General features: G+C 46.3%; 1 protein-coding gene across 12 annotated transcripts in view; it reads left to right on the top strand.

The window, feature by feature from the left end:
• The window catches only part of Bcl11a (BCL11 transcription factor A), a 97,951-nt gene that overhangs the window by 42,180 nt on the left and 38,211 nt on the right, over positions 1-17,560 (top strand). Inside the window, exon 1 of one of the 12 annotated variants that reach the window (XM_020170023.2) lies at positions 13,346-17,222. The exons of the other annotated variants lie outside the window; for them this stretch is intronic. The gene's annotated coding sequence lies outside the window, so the exon portion shown is untranslated. Of the gene's footprint in view, positions 1-13,345; positions 17,223-17,560 lie in introns of those variants that run through there. 12 annotated transcript variants of the gene reach the window in all.

The following is a 17,560-nucleotide window of genomic DNA, read 5'->3' as shown; positions in this document are numbered from 1 at the left end:
AAAAGTTTTTATCCCACTTGCTTTGCCATCCATTCCTCTTCTTTTCTTCATAGGAACAGAGTGCGCAAAGCTTGCAGAAGAATTATCCCCCACCACACACACACCGTATTTTATTTTATAAGCTGCTTCTTTGCTTAGTGCATTTTCAAGTTGTTACAGCTTTTCTGTGACTGGAAAATACATTGACTGAGTGATGATTGTTTTCACGAAATGGAGCAACATGTAAAGCAATGGCTGTCATTAATGGTGCAGTTATGTAGAGTGTAGCTCTTTAAGACTTCAGTTTTAAATCAGATTAGCACTCGATTAACTTAGAATAGCCCCCAAAAAGAAGAAAGAAAGAAGAGAAAGCCTGTCGGAATAGGAGGAAAATATTAGCATTATGAAACATGTTAACAAGTGGCTGTTAGCACTTTCTGTCTGCATGAATAGCATCTTTAAGTGTTTTATTGGTAAGAGAGTAGAATGGAGTCACATAGAATGGCATTACTTTCCAAATTGGCAAGTTCTTTTAATTCAGACTTCTGCTCGTTATTGTCTACCGGGGAGCATTTATTCACCTGTCAAAATGTACGTCAGGGTGGGGAAGGGCACTGTAGTGTTTCTGGCTACATACATCCTGGGCTGCAGGTGTGGGCATTTGTCCGTTCACTTTGTCTCCTTTCTCCATCTTCCAGTCTCCCCACCCTCAAGAAGAGGGAGAGTCTGAAAGCATCAATGGAGGAAGAGCAATATCATGGTAATTGGTTGTGCTTGGCTACTGTCCCCTGCACAGCATTGGTTATGGGCTTGGGGACATAGACGGGGTAGCAGGGGGAGGGAGGCAAAGGCGCAGGGACCACCAAACGGTGGAGTTTTGTTCTTCCCTAGGTTCTTATTATCTTCTTCTAATGGCTCCTCATAAGCCTTAGGAAAAAGACTCTAATTTGTTTTTTACTGGCCTCTGTCAAGGGCCCCCTACTTTTTTTTTCCGTTTCCCCAAACCAGATGAACCCCCTCCATTTATATTATAATGCAAAATGTTCTTCCCTCTGGGCCTCAGGGCCTGTGGGGAAAATGGAATTTGGCTCCAAACCAATCTGCAAAGCCAAGTGCCCCAGGTTGGGCTGCCTGACAGTTTTATAGATACAGCATTGAGCGGCCTCCTGGCAGTTTGTAATGGTGAAGGTTCACTCATTCATTTTTCAACAAATATTTTGAACAACTGCCATGCGCTGGGAACTGTTCTCATACAGCAGTGGTCAAAGCATTGAAAAAAAATTCCTGCTCTTGGAGCCTTCCCATCCTAGCTGAGAGAGACAGACAATGCATAAATAAATATGTGAATTATATAGCACATCAAATCAAACTGCCTTGGGGAAAAATAAGGTGGGAAGAGGGATAGGGAAGAAGTGGTGGGCACACTTTTAATAGGATGGTTAAGGAAGGCCCGGCTGAGAAGTAAAGGCTCCAAGGAAGTAAGGAAATTGGCCATGTGGATCTGGGGGAAGAGGGTTCCACAGATGCAAAGACCTTGTGCATAGTCTGTCTGGTTGTTGGAGGATCGAGGGGCCCTATCCAGTGAGAGTGAAGTGGAGGGAGGGCTGGTGGAGATCTAGCTCCTTGTAGGCTGTTGGGTGAACTCAGCTCTGACTCTAAGGAAGGGGGAAACCACTGAAGAAGTGACTTCATATGACTTGGGTTTCTAGGAGATTACTTTGGCTGCTTTTTTGAAACTTGAACATGGGAAGTAGTCAGGAGGCAAGATGGTGGTGGCTTGGGCTGGGGTGTTGGGGATGTGAGAAGAGGTTGGATTCTGGACAGATTTTGAAGGTAAAACCAAGGTTGGGTATGGGGTGCGAAAGGAAGAGAACAGTCAAGGAGGAGCCCGAGGTGCTTGACTTAGTGATTGGAAGGGTAGAATTAGCTTTTACTGAGATGGGAAGGGAAGTCTGTGAGAGGTGCTCAAAAGAATGAGTGAGGCCAGGGCTCCTCCTCCTTCTTTTCCTTCCGTTTGGAGACTTCCCAAGACATTCTGTCAGTTGCTCACAGCTGAGATGAGTTCAGTCAAACTTTTAACTAGAGTTCTTTAGGGAATGCTGATATCCTCAAAGCTCCACCCCCGCCCCTCCAATCTTTTCATTCACTTTCTTTCTGTATCATTCTTTAGCTACCAAGACAACTCAGTCTTTTGACTCTGAAATTCCTGCTTTGTTTCTTGTACTTCTTCCCTTTAGCTTGCCTTCTCAGGGCTCAGGTTGAACCATCAGGGATTGCTGGCAACCCATGGGATTTGGAAATGAGCGTGTAAGCTGCCTTCTTTTCCTGGCTTCTCAGAACTGTCACTGCTGTGTGTCTGCTACCTCTAATGACCGTTTTTTGAAGGTGTCTGTGGCTCTGCTGTGAGCAGGTCTGTCGGTCAGCCCCAGGCTGGAATTTCTTGTGGAAATCCTTTGTCCTCCTTTCCACAGATCTTCTCTCTTTCCCCCGTTCCTGGAAAGATGTGGGCTGGCAGATAGAGCGTTTTTCCTTGAAAGGAGAGTGGAGAGCCCTCTAATGGAAAAGTAAAATAATTCTTGGAATCTTCACAACTCTCCAGCTGGCCAAAGCTAAGATCAAGGAAATTATTTGGGGGTAATTAGCAAAAAGGACCTGAGTGAAACAAATTGCATTCTTGCTCTGACCTCAGCTTGGATCTTTAGGTCAGAAGTCTGTGATTTTGGGACTCCGATGAGAAACAGGAGTCAGTATTTCTGTCCAGGTCATCCTTCTTTTGTAGAGGTTTCCAGGCTTTAAGGCTCACAAGAGAACCCCTGACAGATTTCTTTCAAGAGATCAGCTTCATTCTTTGTCTCAAGAAAGACCTTCAGTGTATCTCTCAAGTCAGGCCTTGGTTTTCTCTCTGTCCCCTCTACGGTGCTGGCTCCTCCACACGTAGAACAATTTGTTTGAATGGTAAGTGACCCAAAGAAGAGCCCATAGAGGAGTTCAGGTTGTAGCTCACAGGTCAGGCCCTGTTGCCAAGGAGACCCCCTGGGAAATCCAAGGACCCTAGCCATTCCGAGTTCCTTACAGGTATGAACCATTGTTTTCCTCAGCTGCATTGAGGTGGATTCTTGCTGTCTTCATTCTCATAGTTACACTCCGTGTCTGGTTTGCTGTGATGCCCCATTTAAGTTTTCATTCCTTGCCCACCAGTAATATCTGCCACGTGCAGGGGGAAAGCAGAGTCCCCTTCAGAAAAGGATAAGTCCAATGCAGTGCCACATTGTGCTGTTCCCAGACCTTACAGTTGCATTCCTTTAGATTTGTGGTGGGGATGTTTGTCTTGCAGCAGCAGCTGGCAAGCTCCTTGGCTGTGTAAGAGTCAGATACCTTGACTAGGCTGTGGGGCCTGCCCTTGTTCCTGCAGGAAGCCAGGACTGGGGCTGAACCCTGTGTACCCAAGAATCTTTTCTCTGGCTCCTCTTTCCTATCCAGTCTTCTCTGCCTTCTGAACCAAGTGTGGATGAGTTTTGAGTTTCCTCCTTGTTTTTATTTGTATAATTTGTTCTTGGTTTGGGGGAGAGGGTAGGCAACCCTCTGCTGTCAGCATTTTAGGCTGGTTCTTCAAGATGAAAACTACTTAGCTGTTGCTCAACTACTTTTGTTTGTGAAATAAAGGGCGGTAAGCACCATGACAGGAGAGAATTTCAGGTTTATTGTGATTCCTTTTTTGTGTTTGCCTCTGTCCTGCTCAGTTAGGGCATTATCTGTAACCCCATAGAAGCCAACACTGAAGACCACATGATTTTAAAGCTTTGGAAAGCTGTGAGTGTAATAGTCTTTTGTGGAATGTTTTTTTGTTGTTCTTTTGCTTTAGAAACTGTAATAATAATCCATAGTAATTATCCCATAGTATGCTGTCCTTTGTTACAGGAGCATTGGATTAGTGTGAAAACGTGTCCTGTGTACAGTTTCAACAGCTTGATTTTGCTTCTCCCCCCCCACCCCATTTTCTGTCTTATGCTATTTGGAAGACAATTTCCACATTTCTGCCATATGGCTTCTGAAAGCTGAGGACTTAGAGGCAGTAGCAGAGTTAGGACAGAGAGCTTAGTTCAGGTGGGGAGGAGGCCGTGCATGACAGAGGCTCTGCTATGCAGACAGTGAGCTGTTGAAACAGCTGCCTTTGGAAATAGTTCTTCCCCTTGCCTGTCCTCTTTTCTTGAGAGACTCCAAAACATTTGAAAATGCAAAAGCACTTTGCCAGTTTTTAACTCTACTGGTTCTAGCGTTAGCGCTTCAAGTCAACAAGAGCAAGCAGCTTTTGTACAGATTTTTCCAGCTTTTGAAGGAAGACGAATGCCTCCTTCCCTCCCTCCCTTCCTCCCTTCCTTCCTCCTCTCCCCTCTCCCCTCCCCTCCCCTCCCCTCCCCCCTCCCCCTCCTCTCCCCTCCCCTCCCTTCCCCTCTGTCTTTTTTTGTGCCTTGTTTTGCATTCTGCTGAACTGGAAGAGCATTTAATCCTTGGCCTCCTGTCTGTGGGATATTATGTTTTTTTAATAGTGCTTGTTTATGACTAAGGTCAAAGACAGTATTTCAGAACAAAAATTAGAGTTAGTTCATAATTGAGTACATATGTATGTTACTGTTTATTTTTATAGTTTGCTAATTTATTTTTAAACAGCTCAGTTACACCAACATGTTTATAGCTCTGTTCATCACATGCCTTACCAGTCAGGGTGTTAAAAGGCACATGCTTTTCAATAGTTTGGATCCCAAGTTAAATTAGATAATGCCATCAGGTAGCAATTTAATTACATTAATTGAATGTTTAGGCAGAAAGGTAGTTTTGCAGAGGCTATCATGAAATAACATTTATAAATACACACCTATAAATCTCAGCATCATAGACATTATTTGAGGTTGCTGACAGAAAAATGGATCCATATCAGGCATATAGAAGGAAACATGGCGGGGGGGCGGTTCTCTCATCAATGGTAATGCTGCCTTCACAATTTGGGAGGCTGTTGGGCACAGCCTTTGCCTCAGTGAGCTGCCTCTGTCAATAGTTCTGAGAGGAGACTTACAAAGGCACTTTGGGTGTGGCATTTGTGTAGCTGGGCCACTCACTGAGGCTGAAAAGACGAGACACAGTCCAGTGAGGTCTTCGTCACCTTGGAGGGTCTGTGTGTTGGCATCCTTGGGTTTACCCCCGTGGGGCTCCAAGTCAGCTTTGTTCTGCATCTGAGAAATGCTGCCTTAAGATTCCAGGAGACTCTATAGGCCAGGATGGGAGGCACTGGCAGAGCTTTGTGGCGTAAGATGTAGCAAGCCAGATCACTGCCTTGCCTGTGAGGCTGACTTTTCCTTCAGAGGGAAGGAGTTACGTGAGGAGACCAGAATCACAGCCATTGGCCAACACCTGCCCTGATGCCCGCAGAGGGAGTAAGTGCCAGCATTCGGCTCAGGTGACCATGCTATTTTGAGTGTAGATGTTCTTCCCTACCTTTCTGTGATTTAGTGTGGAGGGTAATTTATGGCTGGAAAAATAGGAGTTTTAGGAGAGCTAATAACCCTTTGCTTATGAGTAATTCATTGTCTTCTCAACACCATCTGGTGTCACTTGGGCCACAAAGCCTAGTGTGTTGTCTCATCGCCTGCAAAACCCACTTTGGGTTATTTGCCAAATACCACCACTCCGCCCTCATGGTGTCTGGCAGGTAATCGGTGGGCCTGCTATTACTTCTGGGGTTTACTGGTTGCAAATTTTTCTTACCATCATTGTTTTTGTGTGGGGGTGTGTGTGTGGGGTGGGTAAGTTCTTGTCTCCTCTTTGCATTAGACCTTTCTATATAGGAGTTAGCCATAAATCCTTACTCAAAATTATAAACCTGTGTGTGTACCCACTCCCATCACAGGGTGGCCAGCTTGTGTCTCCTGCCCTTGGGAGGGTGGGAGCAGGTGGGGAGGGGTCTAATTTCTTAACAATCTTACCTTAATGGTCTGAAGGGGACTGTTTGTCCCCAGAACAAGAGCTTAAGGAACTGAAAGGGTGGGAGGTGTGTGTTTGAGGGGAAGGGGACCCACTAGGTAGGACGAGAAGGTAAAGGGTGGTTGGTTCAGCCTCCAGGGAAGGACAGGAAAGCTGTCATTCCTGGTGCGTATGCAGTGTTTGTCCAGCTGAAAGCAGCCCCACTCGGCTGACTACCTGATGAGTGATTTTCCCCAAGCTGACAGCTTCTCCAGCACTTTTCACCTACAAGTCCGGACAAAGTGCTGTGTTCTTTTGGGGCTGTTATTACTGCAGCAGGCATTTGGAAAAATCTGGAAGAAAGTAGCTCTTAAAGGACAACTTTGAAGCATTTTCTGAGTACCTGTTCTTTTCCTTCTCTTCAATCCTCTTAACTTTTTTTGTTTTACGAAAAGCTGGGCCCATCCCTTTCAAACACCCATTGTGCTGTTAATAGCAAAGAGAGAGATAAAATCAGTGTGTTTTATAGGTCTTGAGTAAGCCCTTTAATGAGCATTGTCCTATTTGAACTTCATCTCCTGAGTTACCTTGTGAAGAGGCAGGAGAAGAGGTATCTGAAGCCCAAGAGGTTTAGTAGCATGCTTGGGTTCACATAGCTGTGGTAGTGGGTATGGGATTCCAGCAGAAGACTGTGTTTAGGTGGAAGATTTGTTTTAACGATTTGAAGTAGGAAGCTGGTGGGGGTGTTTGCTGATAGGAGAGGTAGGTTGATAGGAATTAGGGGGGACAGACATGTGCTTGATATTCAGCCTTTCTGTATAATTCAAGTCTTTACCACTGTGGTTCCTAAGCGCAAGTGGAAAAGTAAACTTGGAGTTACTTCTCAGCAAGTACATAGCTACCTTTCCAGGTGAGCAGCAGCATGTGCTTCTTAGCCTTACTCCTCTCTTGCAGAAATGCTGAGGGAAGGCTCTGAATAGGAGGGTGTGGGGGAGGCAGATATGGAGCTGGTTTTTTCAACAGATGCATTCTTCCGTTTGCTTTTTTGCCATGAACTCGACTTTTCCTGAGTTCCAGGATGCTGTGCTCCTATTTCAAGAAGAACAGGAGTATAAATCTAAAAACCACAGGTAGTCCAAGGTTGACTTTTTTTGTTTTATTATACCTTCCTCTGTGGGAGAGCAGACTGGCAGGTTCAAGTGTTTGATATTCAGATTTGTGGCCTCTTCAGACTTTGCAGTGGGTGGTTGGGCTGAGTGAGGACTCACAGTGATGTAGAAAGGGAAAGGTGAACCCAGACAGACCTGGAAGAGTGTGCATCTTCATCATTGCCCCCGTACACATGTCAGGGGCAGCATTTCGGGGGTTGCTGAGAAAACTGCTCTGTGACATGAGCTGTGGGCCCTGTTCTCTTCTGCTCTCGACTGAGCACCTCTGCTTTGTGTGGGGCATCCTGCCAGGCAAGTGTGAGACAAAAAGGAGACTTGGGGGCCTGTGGCACAGGGACAGTGTGAGCTAAATGGTACTTTCCAGAATTCTCAGGCTGTGCTGTCCAGAGTCATGAGTGCTTCCAGCAGGCAGTGGGAAAATGTGAGATTTTGTTGGTTGGACCTTAACATTCCAGTGACTTTCTCTCCCTTCCTCCCTCCTTTCTTTTCTTTCTCTTTTTCTAAATCAATAAAGTATCCTATAATCAATTTTCAGGAGGCTTAGATGAATGCAGATTTCTGTTTAATTGCAAAAATTATACAAAAAAAATTAAGGTCTAACAGAAGGTCCAGAATATTATCTCTGTCAATGGACGTTAGGTTTGCTTCTTGTCTCTCAGATCTTCTAGACAGGTTACATTAGTTCTCACAAGGTGTCACATTTTCCTGGCAGGAGCTTTAGGTTTCCAGGAGGGTGAACAAAGGCCATCTGGGTGTTGGGTGGAGGCTTTTTAGTCTTGGGTAGGAACTGTTGGGCAGGGAATCTACCAAGACTTTGTAAACCCTGAAGCAGCCACTGGTGTTTGGAGCTTGGTTAGTACTCAGACCCTAGCCCCACAGCTTTTTGTCCCAGACTTGGGCAGTTCATAGGTAGGAGTGAACACCTGTCCTGGGGGAAGATAAAAGAGAGGGTGTAGAGAAAACTGTCAGTGCTCAGAGGAATCAGGCGCCAGCAGCCCCAAGGAGGAAGCCTTGTTCCTGGATGCCTGCCTGGGCTGGGGTGGCATCATGAGTGAGGACTTTAAGAAGAAGTCATATCCCTGGGGGAGTGAGGCTCCTTTGCAGCTACCTCCCACCCTGTCTTTGGCCTCCTGCTAGGACTCAGTGCATGCCCCCAACTGCTTGAAGACTGCCAAGGCTTCAAAACAGGACCAACATGAGAGCAGTGAGGTGCTACCCTCCTAAGGTTGGGAATGTCCACGTTTGGAGGAGGTTGTCTCCTTTGTCATCAAGGCAGCTGTAGTGAGTGGGTCTGGGTCTGTCCTCTCCCCGCTGATACCTTCATGACTAGCCTTCGTCTTATTTTAAACACATGCCATGTGGATTAAGATGACAGACACATTGGTTTTACTCCAATCCAGTATCCTACATATGCCTGGGCCCTAAAAGGTAGCTGTTGGGAAGAGAGTAAGCAAAAAGCCAAACCTACTGTTGAGTTCTTTCTCTCTTTTTTGCCCCTTCCTATCTCATTTTAGCCATGTTGAAACTTGATTCCCTTAGAGATTAAGTGCCTCCACCTGGCCACATAGACTACACTTTATGTCTGTTGTTCGCCAGGTGAGGGTTTTCTGCACTATTGTCTTAACCATGATCAGAGACCCCCTCCCCAACTTTTTTTCTGATGATAATGATTGAAAACTTTTAAAAATATATCAAGAACATTACAATACAAAGGAATGTTGTATTTAGAGAACCTTTTTGTTTGTTTGTTTTGAGACAGGGTCTCAGTATGTAGTCCAGGCTGCCCTTGACCTCACTGTACAGCCCAGGTTGGCCTCCAACTTGTGATCTTGCTTCAGTCTCCCTAGTGCTGGGGTTACAGGTGAGTGCCACCAAGCCTGGCTTTAAATGAATATTTCTTACACTCCTGTTTTAATACAAGAAAGCTTGAGATTGGGTATGAAGAATACTTTTTGTTGGAGGAGGATAAAAGGAGGTAGCCAACAGGCAGGGTAGTTGAGAGCAGAGTGAGAATCCTAGGAGCTGTGTACAGAGAGGGACGGCCCAGTGCACCTGCATGTTGGCATGGCTCTCTGCACTGCTCTCCTGAGTTCTATGAAGTTACTCTGAGTAATTTTATTGGGTCAAGACTTTTTCTGACGGTTTATTTTTCCATTTGCTCACATCCTATGGCAGACAGTCAGGAGTGGCTTTGGAGCTCAACACATCTACGTGCATCTTTTTGCTCTGGTAACTTTTAAAAATCAGGACAATAAAATGTAAGCCCATCAGCCCACGTGGAGGGACCTGATCTTTGATTATTGCTTGAATAAGTGTCTGTACAAATATTTATGATTCTTATAGTCCTGAGTTGTGTTGTTACGACATGCACAGCTGTCAGGTTTCTAGGACTTCTGGTGGCCCAGCTTCTCTGTGAAATGAGTGATATTTTCAGTCTGGGCTTTCCTCCCTAAAGCTTTATTAGCCTGAGATTTCACTCAGGGCATATTACTTTGTTTCATCTTTCACTACTAAAATAATTGGAATAAGAGGTCGTACTGGAAGGTGAAGGGGCAGAGAGTCCAGAATAACTTCTTAGAATATGTCTCCCCATTCCCCTTAATTTTTTTTTGTTGTTGTTTTTTGAGACATGGTGTCACTACCAGGCTGTCCTTGAACTCGAAATCCTCCTGAGTGATAGCATTAAAGGTGTGCACCAACATCCTAGCTCCCCTTCTTAAATTTTTATGTGAGATAAGCACTTGGCTATGAGAGAGCCTTGTGAAAGATCTGTATGTCTTGCCACTCAGGTGAGCCCTCTGAGGGAGAGCATATAAAGCAAGTAGACCATTTGGAAGTGATTAATCAGAGGACAGGAGGCTCCTTCATTTCTCTAGAGGACCCAGAGCTCCCTGGGATGCTTACAAGTGTATTTAGAGATAGATGAAGGCAAAGTGTCCAGCCCAGATTCCCCAAGGGCAAGCAGTGAGGTTTTCGGCCGTTTTGTTCTTCCAGGGATGAACAATACAAGTTTGGAATAAATGAATGAAACTGGCTGCCATTGAATACCAAGCAAGATGAAGGTAGAGTTTCCCAAAGATGACGGAAATAAGTGTAAAGTCGGGTATTTACTGACAACTGACCAGAAAAAAGGTCTGTCTTTAGAAGATACTACAGGGGCATCTCAGCTGGGGCAGGGGGAGACTTCTGTTTTTGAATTAGTTGACCATGAGTTGGGCCAAGCAGTTCAGATTTTCCGCATATTACAGATGAGGAGAAGGAACCCAGAAGTGCTTGCATCCCACCCAACTTTGTTCCTGAGTTCTAGGAGCTAAGAGGCTCCTGCTCTGGCCTGAGTGCTTCACAGATACTCCCATGGCCGTCTCCTGACTGGTGGCACAAGCTGGTCATGCACATTTTACTGATGAAGAAACTGAGGCTCAGAGAAATTAAAGAGCTGCTCAGAGCCCACAGCCAGGAATTGGCAGAAGAGGAAAATTCCAGCTCATTTGCCCAACTTGAGAGCCTGAGTGTTCACCCTACAGACCAGTAGAGCTTGAAGCTCTGTGTCCTAACTCTGAGTTCTAGCTTTGCTGTTCAAAGTCATTACTCTTACATTTTGACTGCTGACAGGTGCTGTCTCTATAGGTAGCAGTTGCCAACCTGGCTCTGGACTTTGTCCTGAGGGGTTGGGAAGAGCGGGGTTGTCTGTCTCTCTCCCTTGGCTCTTGCACAGGGTGCCCTCTGTGATGCCCATTCCTGCTGGGGTGATTGCACTGGCCAGGCCTCCAGCCACTCCCTGCCCTGGTCTGAAGGCTGTCAGCCCACAGAGGTGCGGTTCACGGGGGTGGAGGAGTCAGAGGCAGCATGGCTTGGTGAACTGGTCTCAGGGAACTCACTTGCATCCCTCCCCTCTCTTTCCTGGACTGGACTTGGGAACTTTCCCAGGCCACCTCACAGCCCTGTGCTCTCAGGTGCTGCCCGCAGGTGTGCCAAGCCTCTGGGCCTCTCATCCAGGGTAGGGCATCAGGACACTGGAGCCCCAGCCCTCAGTGCTGGGGCTCCAGTGTCCTGACATGCAATTGCTCTGGCAAGCAGCCTCAGGCAGGCCTGGGCAGAGGACTGAAAGCAGGCGAAGGAGGGAAGGGAGCTGCAGCAGGGTGGACCAGAGACAAAAATCAGTTTGAGTAAACAGCCTGGTGGTGCCCTGGCTGGAGGGGCTCGCCTGGGCTGGTCTGCCCTGGGAGGAGGCAAATTGGCGCCTGCTCCCTTCGAGTCTTAGGCCTTAGTCCAGCTTGATGCCTGTCAGCTGTTGGAGCTGCATGTGAGGCATGAAGTCTGCTGCTTATGGGCTGGGAGAAGAAGAAAGAAGAACTGAGATGGCAAGGCACTAAGTAGCCTCAGAATATCCCCTCACAACTGTACACTATGGCCCCAGCATTGCCCCTTTGGGCCTCGGGGGGCTCGTGTTTCCTGGGGCTGGTGGAGAGGTGCAGGACTGTTGAAGGGATCTCTTGGCCAGCCCTGGCCTGCAGCAAACACTGTCTTGAGAGGGCAGGATTGGAAGGAGCTAGAGTTCTAAAGCCAGGTATGCTCGAGTTTTCACTTGCTAGTGATGGCCACTTGTTGGGCCTCAGGCTTCTGTCTATAAAGTGGGGCTAATCCCCTTTCTGTCCCCCAGGGAGAAATGTGCCATTAGACCCTCACTTGGAGGTGTTACAGAAAGTGCAGCTTCTCTAGTGGATTGTTCCTGAAGGAATGAGGCACCAAGGTCTTCTGACTTTAGCCTGAAGCACATGGATCAGATGTGTATGGCGGGGGAGCCAATGTGCCTGGGTCCTGGAAGCCCACTCAAAGACATGCTCACCCTGCATGTGGCTGAACTGTGCTCCATGTGGACGTCCCAGGCTCTATAGCCAGACACTGTTCTATAGCTTATTGGCTTGGGCCCCTAAGACAGGAGAAGATAACAGAAGGCCTAGAAATCTGAGAACCAGGGGACATGTCAGGGGATCACCCCCTGAAAAGGCAGAGGTAGATGAGCTTCCCTTTGGATGTCTGTGTGTAGAGAGAGTTGGAGGAAGGGAAACTGGGAGAAGATGCTGCTTCTGCCTCTCTGCTTCCTATTCTAGTAGGGAGAAGCCATTTCTGGGTGAGTTAGACAGTCATCTTTGGTTGAGCAAAGTTTACAGGTAATGCAGATATAGGTACAAGGCACATATGCATTAGTATTTAGATTTAAGAGGCTTCACTAAGCAACAGTCTCCAGGCTCCTCAGAGAATCAGCAGTCTGACCAACAATATGGTGAGTCCAAATGACCTTGAATTTGCAGGTGACCTCACTGGCTCTGGCCCCTTCCACTCTTCTGTCTGCTCCCCTACCTTTACAGAGAGCAGATATTCCTTCTTAGCTCTGTGTAGCACCCTAAATTTGCCGTTGGATTTTGAAAAACTCAAGCACCAGAGGTGACTAGATTATGAATTTACTAGGCCACTTCTAGGAAAGGTCAGCCTATGCCTTTCTGGTGCCAGGGTGATGCAATGCTTGGAGGCTGTGTCCTCACCACCTTTTCAGGGCACACCCTGCAACCTTGTAGGGACCCCTCTTTCCAGCCCAGTCTGGGGTGCGCATCTTGTGTGCTTGTTTAGTACTGATAGGGTCTTGGGTTGGGAGGAGTTCTTGGAGCACACTGTTGTGGGTCCTGTGAGCTGTCCCTGAGGTTGTGCCCAGCCTGTAATGTCCAGGGCCTCTTTTACCAGAGCCCCCTGCTTATCACTGTGGGCATTATCTGTAGTCAACACCACCCTGCCCAGGGCTGTGGTGTCCCCTCAAGGAGCTACACACCCAAATGCTGAGAGGCCCATCTTGCTTAGAATCTGACCCAATTCCCCCTCCCCACCTTCCCAGACTTTGGTCTTAAGCCAGCCCTGCTCAGAATAATGTTTTTCCCAAAGACCAGACCCAGCTCCCTAGAGGCTGCCCTGTGGCTCAGTCCTTCACTTACACTGGCCTTCTGGGTTCTATACATAGCAATCTCTGTGGAACCTAGACTTTTATAGGTTCTGGTGGCCCTTGGCTGATGGAGTCGTGTGTGTACAGGCTCCCCTTTCCAATACTTGGGCTACTCCTATCCTGCAGAAGAACCATGATTTCCTTTAGGGCAGTGCACAGAACCCTTTGATAATTTCTCTATTAGATTGTTAACCTATTACATGTAAAGGGAGAAATGGGGCGGGGAGGGGGGAAGAGCCTACAGCGTTCTTTGGGGGAAAAATAATCTCTTTCCTTTGGATTACTAAAGTAGTAATCCAAAGAAGATGACCGGAGAAGATGGGTCTTGAAGGGTTTCAAAGAAAGTAGAGGTGGTTAAATTGCTCTGTAAGCTGCAAAGTGCCATCCAGTGGAAGTCACTGGATATAATATAATCATCACTATTATAGGATGTGGCAGAGAGGGAGGTGGTGACTGGTGAGCATTGATCGAGTTTCCAGCCCATTCCTGATGTTACAGCTATGAATTTGTCTACCTATAACCCTCCAATTCATTTCAAGAGCTGAGGTTTGAGTCTAGACTTCAAAGCTCTCAGATATATCCCTGGCCTGTGGTGTTGAGGGCTGGGTTTTAGGGACTGACTTGAACATAACTTATATATACTTGAGTACTAGTTATTAATATTCTAAAAAATCTGAATGTATCAAACAGAGCATTTAACAGGTTTCATTTTACAAAGCTTTTTGGTATTTTTCCTTTCACCTTATAAAAGGATCCACAGTGGTATACCTTTTCATGGACTATTTCTCTAGCTCATTAAGTGTATACAGGTCATTAACTACTCATTGAAAGGACTTTGGTAGAGAAAAGAGAGGCTGCAAGGAAACTGATTTTTAGCTCTGTTTTAGGGGATGCAGAATTGGGGCCAACAGGTATCTGCTGAGTATTCCCCATGCACTCAACCCTGGGGAAGGAGAGAGCATGCTCCTTCCATCTAAGAATCACAGTCCCTTTGGAATCCAGACTTATCGTGGAGTAATTCTGGAGACAGTCATCACGTGCTCAGTTGTGTTCACTTGTGTCTTGTGATTGTTGTTAGGAAAGTGGGTCCTGCTTTACAGAAATTCAGTCTACACACTGCTTTTCAGGAACACCACTGTCGCATACAAGGAGGGAGATTTGGAAGGAGCTGACCTAAGACTCCCCTTGGGAGCATGGAGAGAGCTCACAATGGTACCAAGGAGGGTGAAAGGGTACCAATTAGAATGTAAGTGTGTGGTCACCACTTGCATTCCAGAAATGGCCCGGGTTGTACAGGACAGGAGCAATGTGCTCACCAACTCTTACAGAGTGGGTAACTGGATCAGTTTTAGGTCTCATGGAAGGGATGTTCTCTTGCTGGCACCTGCCATGGATTCACTTTTGCCATATGCCCAAAGCTGACTAGAGGACAATGACACACCTACTGTCAGACTGTCAGCACCAGCATAGCACTCTGCCTTTGCCCTGAACTCCTGCCTCAGAGGGCCAGTCACTATCCCTTTGGTAACACCCTTGTCTGGTCTACTCTTGCCCTGTCCCATCTGTAGCAGCTTGTACTACCCTGCCAGGCGGGCATTCTGTATGTGTTTGTTGGATTTCCATTGCACAAATCATGCTTTACTTCTCTGGCTTTCAGTACCTCCCTGGGCCTGGTATTCTTGAGCAAGTCCATGTTGCCCTAATCCATTCCCTTCATGCATTTCTCTTGCACAACTTGCAGTCCTCTTGCCTCTTGTTAACCTAAGAGACTTATCAGTGACTTTTCACATTGAGGGAAGCCTCTGAACCCCTTCTCTGTGGTCTGTTTCCTCCTTTTTGGAAATCTTTCCCAGATCTGCATTATGTTTCTTAGGAGTTTTAAAAAAATATTCTAAGAAGATGGAAACAACCATGTGGTTTAGAGCTTCAGAGACATGCAGCATGGTTCAGAGTTTGCTTAGAGTATGCCCTCTCTTGTCAGGACTCTTGCAGTGACAGGGAAGGACACTGAATTTACTGTCTCTGAGCAGAAGGGGAAGTGGGACTTATCAGATACTTTTTATCTATACATGCAGATTCAGGGTTCCTTTTGAATTTTGACTTTTAGGGAACCCCAAACTCAAACCACGGGGACCATAATGCATATACATATCCATTGTGACATTATGAGTATGTGTCACAATAGACAAAGTGTCTGCACACCAACCCAGAAAACAGCCTGACTGTGCCCACCAGCTGAACTGAACTTGAACTTGTTTCTAGGGGTTCTACTTTGAGGTACTAATGGAGTTCACATGCTATTCCTCTGATTTGGAAGGGAGCTAGGCAGGACTTGGGAACTATCTATAGTGACATAGCTGAAGGAAGGCATGAGGCTGATCTCTGTCCCAGTGTACGTAAGTAACAGCGAGTAGCTAATTCCAGTGAAAAGTCTCAGAAGGTAATAACCTTGATCAGAAAGGACAGGTAGCATCCACTCTTAAACATAATGTACCAGGACCAACACAACTTGGAAATTGATCTAGTGCAGGCTAAGAGTTGCTTTTATCACAGGCTCCAAGGAGGGTTTGGTCTCCAGTTGGGGTGGGGTAGAAGAGGAGTGGTAGGTCTCTGGGTTTGGAGTTGTTTGCTTAGTTTGGCCTGTTTCAGAAGGCTCATTTGCTGATGGAGAATTGGATTTGAATTCTCAGTGGGAATAAAATTATTAATGCGCCTTACTGCATGGACTAGATCATCCCAGAGTTGCAAAGAAGTTGAAGGTTCTTCTGTGTGTACTCTCTCCACCTTATTACTATCTGTCCATTTTATCTGTCTGTCTGTTCATCCATCTGCTGTACGTAGGCACCTATCAGGTACCAACCAGCTCCTTTGCTAGCATCTGCATTCCTAACTGACCCATACCTTAAGTCTTACATTTTCCTTTTTCTTTTCCTTCTCTCTTCTACTGACTCAAAACATGCTCTTGGGAAAGGGCTGATAACCTCATTTCTTCTGAGGTATAGCTAATAAATACCAAGAGGTATGTATTTTATTTTGTAAGTACAGATCACTTACTCTGCTCTGAGTTCTTTAGAAATATGCACTTATTTTCCTAACACGTATGAAGAAGATGCTGTTATTATTCCTGTTTTACAGATGAGTCTTTTTTTTTTTTTTTTTAATTCCAGCTAAAGAAATCAAGTTTGGTCCAGGAGGGAGGGAGCAGGAGTTATTTGTCACCACATAACCAGTCTGAATTGCCCCAAGTCTGGCTTTGCCGATTGGAAATTAGACAAAATGAACACTTCTCTTTCTCCTTCCATACCTCATCTTAGCTAGCTCTGGGCCATGTCCACCCTCCTCTCCCTTTCTACCATCTCTGCGAAGGTGGCACGAGATTTTATTAGACATTAGGGCATTAGACGTAATTTACTCCAGCCTCCTTGTTTGAGGTCCAGAGTGGTAAGGTGACCTGGCCACAGACAGCCACCCCCTGCCCCCACTGTCCATTCAGAGACAATGCATAGATGAGAAGCCAAGACTCCTACCTCCCAGACCCATAGCTTCCCACACTACCACTGTGCTCTACCAGCACCATCTTCTCCTTTCCTCTTCCTCAGTCTATTTAGCTAAAGCATCTGTTGCTCCAGGGGTCTTAAGTAATGTATGTGTCTCTCACTCCTAGGGCTTTCTTTTTCAGATTATTGCCAGTAGCAGTCTGTTCTGTTTTCTTCAGCTTCTTCTCCTTGAGTTGTTTCTTTCTGTGTCAGATGACTGATCCTTCTTTTGTCCACTTCCCTCTGCTCCCTATGTCTTCCCTTAATTTGCTTCTCCCACTGTCTGGACCATAGCAGCTCTAGTCTCCAGGCCCTAGCTCCTTCAGAGCCTTGTTCTGTCCCAACTGATGAGGGAAGGGAAGAGTTCCATGTACTGAGTCAGGTTCCTGCACTGATTCTTTGCTCTCCACAGCACTGGGCAGCAGCTGGCACCTGTGTGGTGTTGTCTGACACCTTGATATTGCCTAAGGCCTTTGGCAAGGTAGAAGTTATCTTCAGGACCCCCTGCTACTGTTCAACTCTCCTACTAATGGGGAAGATCAGCCTCACCCTTCTTCCACCTGCACGGGCTCTTAGGGCTTACAACACCAGGTTAGTTACCTCTGACCCAGAAGGGGCTCAGTCCAAACAATTGTCCACTATAAGATGTTTTGCTGGTCTCTTTCCATTATTTCCTTTGTGTACTGGAGAAGTTTCTGCTTGGCATAAGGTGACATTTGGTTGTTTAGACAAACAGATGGCTAGAGCCTTTGGAGTTGAACTCCTCAGGGAATGGGGTGAAAGAGGAGCAGGCAGAGGATGACAAAATGGGGGCTTCCTGAACTCTCAAGTCAATCAGTATTTTTTCTGTGTTCTCAAATGCCTTAAGTATTTACCTGAGAGAAATGAAGATGTATGTACCTGTAAGCTCAGATGTACAATGTTCATTG

The sequence above is a fragment of the Castor canadensis genome, chromosome 12 (genome assembly GCF_047511655.1).
Source record: "Castor canadensis chromosome 12, mCasCan1.hap1v2, whole genome shotgun sequence".
NCBI lineage: Eukaryota > Metazoa > Chordata > Mammalia > Rodentia > Castoridae > Castor > Castor canadensis.
This window is presented reverse-complemented; position numbering and strand designations above follow the sequence as displayed.